Source organism: Dromiciops gliroides, chromosome 6 (genome assembly GCF_019393635.1).
Source record: "Dromiciops gliroides isolate mDroGli1 chromosome 6, mDroGli1.pri, whole genome shotgun sequence".
Lineage (NCBI taxonomy): Eukaryota > Metazoa > Chordata > Mammalia > Microbiotheria > Microbiotheriidae > Dromiciops > Dromiciops gliroides.
The window spans coordinates 274,679,207-274,686,321 of NC_057866.1; positions in this window are offsets into that span (position 1 = coordinate 274,679,207).

Sequence of the window (7,115 nt, forward strand, 5' to 3'; positions counted from 1 at the left end):
GCACTACTTGGTCTTCCCTTCTTGTCATCCTCTCTCATCTCACCTCTCAATCATGGGAATCTCCCAAAACTCTGTCTCTGTCTGTCTCTACACACACACACACACACACACACACACACACACACACACACACACACACACACACACGCCATCATACTGTTTCAATTACCAGACTTTGCTGCTTTTATTGAAGGCTACTGGGTGGCACTGTGGTGGATAGAATGCTGGGCCTAGAATCAGGAAGACTCATCTTCCTGAGTTCAAATTAGGCCTCAGACATTTACAAGCTGTGTCATTTACAAGAAGTCATTTAACCCTGTTTGCCTCAGTTTCCTCATCTATAAAAATGATCTGGAAAAAGAAATAGCAAAGCACTCCAGTATCTTTGCCAAGAAAACCCCAAACGGGGGCAGCTGGGTGGTGCAGTGGAGAGAGCACCGGCTCTGGAATCAGGAGGACCTGAGTTCAAATCTGGCCTCAGACACTTGACACTTACTAGCTGTGTGACCCTGGGCAAATCACTTGACCCCAATTGCCTTACCAAAAAAGAAAAACAAAAAAAGAAAACCCCAAATGGGTTAATGAAGAGTCAGACACAACTAAAAGAAAAATTACTAAAACTAAGGCAGCCATCATTGAGGGAAGAAATCATTGTGGAGAATTGGTCCACTTTCCTCCTTACATCTACCACCTTATCTCCACTCACTCAGTCACCACCTTATTTCATGACTTTACTTCAACTCATTTGGATTATTGTAATAGACCTCTAATTACTGACCTCCTATAATTACCAAAATGATTACCCCCAAGATATAGGTCTAATCATGCCACTACCCTGCTGAAAAATCACCATGGCTTCATATTACTTCTAAGATTCAACAACAACAAAAAAATTAAAATCTGGCATTCAAAGCCCTCTACAATATGGTTTTAAAATACCTCCCTAGTCTCATTTAATAGTACTCCTGAGGGGCAGCTAGGTGATGCAGTGGATAAAGCACCAGCCTTGGATTCAGGAGGACCTGAGTTCAAATCTGACCTCAGACACGATACTAGCTGTGTGAGTCCGGGCAAGTCACTTAACCCTCATTTCCCTGCAAATATATATAATAGTACTCTTGAAACTATTGGTAAATGATTAACAATTGGATCTGTGGGGTAGGGCATGGGGGTGGCACACTTTTTTTTTTTTTTGGTGAGGCAATTGGGGTTAAGTGACTTGCCCAGGGTCACACAGCTAGTAAGTGTCAAGTGTCTGATGCCAGATTTGAACTCAGGTCCTCCTGAATCCAGGGCCAGTGTTCTATCCACTTGCGCCATCTAGCTGCCCTGGGGTGGCACACTTTTAAGTTTAATCTTCATTATTAACATTTTCTCCATAACTTTCTTAAGTCTAGACAATCAAGAAAACAATAAAACCATACCTGATTTTTAGCATTTGCCAGTTTCTACGGCTTAATTACTCTTCAGTGGAAATCTAAAATTGTCTCTTTCAAGCAGTATATCCCTGGGTACTCTCCTCTACGTAGTCTCTATTTTGTTCTAACTCAATGGCTACATGTTCCTCCAAATGATCAATCCATCACTAGAAGTTCCCTAGAGAACTACTAGCAACAATGACAAAAACGTGAGCAATTAACTCTCAGCAACAGCTAAGAGTTGGGAGAATTGGACAGTGACCTGAACAGAGTTTAGGATGTTCATCTTTCTGCTGCGGTCAAATGACTACTCTCTAGGTTCAAAGTAGAGGCTGATCTCCCTCTTAAAATAGGGACTAGGGATAAAGGGCTTTCCATGCTCCAGGCCATTCTTTTAAATAAATGGGGTGGTTGAAGGATTTAAGATGAAAACAAACCAGAAAAACTTTCTGAAGTATGAAAGAGAAATCTTGGACCACTTGTTCCAAGAGTTAGAAGAACCTATTAAGACCTATTAATAAGAATAAGATATATTAATTAATTAATAATATTAAAAAGAATAAGAGAAAGGGGGAAATGATAACAGATCACTTGAAGTTCAGTAGCAATAAAAGACTGTTCCCAAAGAAGAGAGAGTTGGACACTCTCAGAAGGAAGTAATTGTTTGCCCTACAAGGAATGACTGCTACTCTATGGTGATAGGCCATCCAATAAGTGACTTTTTGCTGAGAGATTCTGAGGCTGCTCTTGCTTGACCTGTCAATCACAATGAAAAGATCTGCTGCTTTTCTGTTTGTATCTTCAGAGTCTCCATCCCTTCTAAACTAAGTGTCTTGAAGAATTTTAGTTCCAGGGATTCTTTATCAGAACCCTTTGAAGTTTCTTCTCACAAAATCTCTCAAACTATGTCTGACTTTCTGCTATGTGCATCACAAATTCTGAGATCATGTCTATTTCCTTCTCATAGTCCCATCTTTTTCTGTCCCAACATCTTCATTGTTGGTAAGAATCAGATCAAGACTATAAGCTTTCCTTATTAGATTCCTTCACTTTAAAAAATGATAGAATTATCATAAGCCAAGTTAAGACCTTATTAGCTGCTCTGCTTTTTGGCTGATAGCTCCAGATGTCTGGATAATCAAAGTCTCTAGTCAAACAGCAGGGCAGGCTTTGGGATTTGTTTCCAGGTTCTCTCATCTATTTCTTCTTTCTGTCCAAATCATCTGTAAAGTACTCTAATGATAGTATCGGAATGCAAGATAAGATGACAGATTTAGAATGGGATTTTAGAGGTCATATAGTTCAACCTCATATTATAAATAAACTAAGACTAAGAGGTTAAATGACTTACTTATGGTCACACAGAAAATATGTGACAGGGCCAGGATTCTAACCAAGATCTTCTGATTCCCAAATAATATTCTTTTCATAGTATTATGCTACTATTTCTGCCTGTTCTTTGCTCAAATTCTTTCTACCATGTTTTCTTCCTCTTGTTAATGGATTTCAATAATAATAAAAACAATGATGATGATAATTAGCATTTATACAGCACTTTAAAATTTTCAAAGCATTGTACATATATTATCTTATTAATCCCCACAACAAACCTATGAGTTAGATACAACTATGATTCCCATTTTACAGATTAGAAAACCAAAGGTGACAGAGGTTAAGTAACATGTCCAGGATCCACATAGCTAGTAAGAATTTGGGGGAGGATTTGAACTAAGGTCTTCCCAACTCTGAGTCCATTGGTCTTTGCACATTGTGCCACTTAGATGGTTTAAACAGTTATATCTTCTTAAAATGCAATGTAAGTTGCTTCTCCTTAACTTATAAGAAGGATCTTGACAGGTTAGAATAGTGGCCATTATCCAACGCAATCAAATGTGTTAGGAATAATAATAAAATCCTATTCTTGTGTTTAAAAATATTACTTTTAAAGGAGAGAATAGAGAGACATGGTTAGCTCATAGTTTATCTGAGAAAAGATCTGGAGGTTTAAGTGGGCCACAAGCTTAACTGGACCAATGCAGTTTTACAAAGCACTATACTCTATAGAACTATTTATGCTAGGTCAAATCTGAAGTACTATCTTCTGTTTTCAGTGTTGAGTTTTAGGAAGGTCATACAGAAGCTATATAATATCTAAAGGAGAGCAATGGTAAATCAAGGGAAGAGGAGGGGAGGAAACAAGTAATTGGAGCTCCTACCATGTTTCAGACACTGTGTTAGGTGCTTTTTACAAATATCTCATTTGGTCCTCACAACAACCCTGGAAGGGAGATACCATTATTATCCCCATTTTATATTGAGGAAACTAAGGCAAACAGAGGTTAATTAATTTGTCCAGGATCACATGATTAGTAAATAGCTGAGGCCTGATTTGAACTCAGGTCTTCCTGAATTCAGGTACTGAACTATATTCAGTGTGACATCTGTGATCAAGTAATTTTCATGTGATAAATAGGCACTGGGATACTAGGTGAGACACTGGGTATTCAGAGAGAAAACCAAAACTTTCCCTTTCTCAAGAAATTTGGGCTTGTTCTATTGGGAGAAGCAACATATACAGTAGAAGAAAAGGAAATATATACATATAATGTACAAGGTATTGGTTGGGGGTGTTAAGAGCTGGGATGGAATCAGGAAAAGCCTCATGTAGGATACTACATTCAAGGTGAGCCTTGAAGAAATCTAGGAAGTGTAAAAGGGAAATAAGGAAAAATGCATTCTAGGGCTGGGGGACATACTGTGCAAAGAGGGGACATTGAATGTTATAGAGAAGGCTAGTTCAATTGGATTGTAGAGAGCATGAAGGAGCCTGATAGGGAATATCGTGCACAAGGTCAGGAAAAGGAGTTTAGAGCTAGATGAGGAAGGAAATTTAGGCTGTTTGTTGTTCATCTTTCATTCTCAAAGAGGATCAATGACATCAGGAGGCTGATTTTTTGACTTGTAGGTGAATCGGATTTAAGTGAGGCAGGTGTAAAGTCATCAGCCTCACTCTTTCCTCCAGAGTCATTGGAGTTCCATACATTTAAAATAAAATAAATAAAGGTGTTTTTTAAAAGAAAAAAATCAGACTTGTGCATTCAGAAGATTTTTCTGGCAGAAGTGTAAGGTGTGTCTATAGGTAAAGAAATTGAAAGTATAGAGGCCATTAAAAGGGCATGGATGAAAGAGAGAAACTGAAGCATGGAAGTCAGATATGCGTCAATAGTCTAGGCAAGAAGTAAGGAGAGCATGAACTAGTATTTTGGTAGAAATTACAAAGGAAATGAAGGAGTTGATGTGAGAGATTTTGAAGAGATAGAACCAACAAGAATTGAAGACATAGTATATGGGAGCTAAGGAAGAGAAAGGAATCAAGAGGACTTGAGGATTTATACTATATTATGGAAATGCTTGTTTTCTTCCATAAATTAAAAAAATGAAATGAATATATTTGTGGATGGATGGATGGATTAGAGGACATTCTTGTGGTTGAGGTTACATGTCTGTCCTTTCTTTCTCTCAGCAACAGCATGAATTTGTGAAATGACTGGTGGAGGTGAGACACAACCTTTTAATGTTTTTTGTGCCTTAAGACTTTTAGTAACTTGCAGAACTTTAGAGAATATGACTTTGCAGAGTAACACCAACTCCCAAATGTAGTTAAAGCCACCCAGGTACTTGCCCTAGGTCATCTAGATAAATAACTGAACCATTGTCTAGACTCAGATTCCTCTGAGTGATTAAAGCCAATGTTTTGTACCATATCAAAGTCCACTCTTGTATTACTCTTTTCATACACATATGGGACAGATGTTGAAAACAACTTGGAATTTCATCCAGTTCTGTAATCAGTGACTGCCTTCTATTGCTTCTAAAAACCCCGCCAATACATTCTGCAGTCAATCCATTTATAACTTTCAGACCAGAGGATCACTGACCAGTTTCAAGTGTGGCATGAAGATATCCACTTTATGCCTTGAAACAGAGGAGATGTGTGTTGTTTCCCTACCCCAAGCCATAGTCCTCTGTGGCCAGAACATAGGTTTATCTCAATGGATCATCAAATGTAGCTGCAATAATCCTTTCCAAAACCCCAGAAGATAAGTAACCTCTGTGAGTGACAAAGCCAGGGCCCAATCCCAGCTGGTTGCAATACTATACCAGGAATATTGACAAAACAGCAAAAGCCCCTTGCTGCTTTCTAGATGCCCCTATAAGGAATGGCTGATGATGATAATAATAATAACTTTCATTTCTAGAGTGATTTGTTTTATAAAATATTTTATTTTTCAACATTTCTCTGAAATAAAGCTCTGAAAATATAGTCCATTTATCTAGTCATTGAATAAACATTCATTAAGCACCTACTGTATACTAAATACTGTGCTAGAAAACATCTTTTTGAATTAAAAATATTTATTTTTAATATTAATTTTTTAACAAAAATTTGAGTTCCCAGTCTTTTGTTCCTCCAGTCCTTCCCCTACCAACTGAGAAGGCAAGCAATATGGTATCACTTACACATGTGAAATCATGCAAGACATATTTTCATATTAACCATGTTACAAAAAATAAAGTAAAACATTATGCTCCAATATGCACTCAGATTCTATCAGTTCTCTCTCTAGAGGTAGATAGAATTTTTCATCATAAGTCCTTTGGAATTGTCATGGATCATTGTATTGCTGAGAAGGGCTAAGTCATTCACAGTTTATCATCATACAATATTGCTGTATACAATTGTTCTACTTCTACTCCACTTTTCACCAATTCATATAAGTCTTTCTAGGTTTTTCTAAAAGTATCCTGCTCATGATTTTTATAGCACAATAGTATTCCATATATCCCAACTTCCTCATTCATTCCCCAATTAATGGACATCCCCTCAATTTCTAAGTCTTTGCCATCACAAAAAGATTTGCTATAAATATTTTTGTACAAATAGGCCCTTTCCATTTTTCTTTGATCTCTTTGTAATGTTATTACTCAGTCAAAAGGTATATACAGTTTTATAGCCTTTTGGGCATAGGCTCCAAAATGTTCTCCAGAATGGTTGGACCATTTCACAACTTTACCAGTGGTACATCAGTGTGCCTATTTTTCCACATCCCCTCCAACATATGTCATTTTCCTTTTTTGTCTGTTAGCAAATCTGATAAGTTTGAGGTGGTACCTCAGAGTTGTTTTAATTTGTATTTTTCTAATCAATAGTGATTTAGAACACTTTTCATTATACTATTGATAGCTTTGATTTCTTCTTTCAAAAACTACAGATCATATTACTTTACTATTTATCAATTAGTAAATTATAAATTTGACTCAGTTCATAATATATTTGAGAAATGAGGGCTTTATGGGAGAAACTTACTATAAAATTTTTCCTCCAGTTTCCTACTTTTCTTCTAATTATGACTGCATTGGTTTTGTTTGAAGCAATTCATATTTCTCCAATTGTTTAAATCTATCTTTATCTGTGTGAAAAGTGTTTTATAATTGTGCTCATAAACTCCCTGGGTTTGTCTTGGCAAGTTGACTCCCTAATATTTTATGTTGTCTGAAGTTATTTTTTAAATTCATTGTAAACTTAAATATAACACAAGGAAAAATATTTCCACATACACAGCAAAACACAGAGTATTCAATATAAAACTACAAATTTCCATTGCAAACTGTTAACTTTTTTTGGGGCGGGGGGAG